We start from the raw sequence: 429 nt of genomic DNA, 5'->3' as shown, positions 1-429 counted from the left end.
TCAAAAAAAAAAAAAAAATTATTAAACTTTGATCCTTAAGAACATCTTTTAAAAATTCTGTGGCATGAAATGGGAAGCAGGAAGTACTTATAAAGTACTTCTGCTACATGTCAAAGAACAGTGGTTGTCTTGAGGAAAAACATTAGTGTGATCATTGTAGTTGTGAGCTGAATTAACCCCTTTATTCATGTAATATCATTTTTGTTTGAAAGAATGACTGACAAACTGATTGTTCAGACTTTGGTATTTTGCAGTTTCAAGAACATTAGTAAAGTAAAATTGTTACCTTGCAATATTTGTTCCAATAATAAATTTGAGGTTTTGGCAGTGGCTCATTCCTATAATCTCAGCACTTAGGGAGGCTGAGGTGGGAGGAGCACTTGAGCTCAGGAGTTTGAGACCAGCCTGGGCAGTCTCTCCAAAAAGAAA

This window comes from Colobus angolensis, unplaced genomic scaffold (genome assembly GCF_000951035.1).
Source record: "Colobus angolensis palliatus isolate OR3802 unplaced genomic scaffold, Cang.pa_1.0 Scaffold144, whole genome shotgun sequence".
Taxonomy (NCBI): Eukaryota; Metazoa; Chordata; class Mammalia; order Primates; family Cercopithecidae; genus Colobus; species Colobus angolensis.
Note: the sequence above shows the minus strand (reverse complement) of the source record.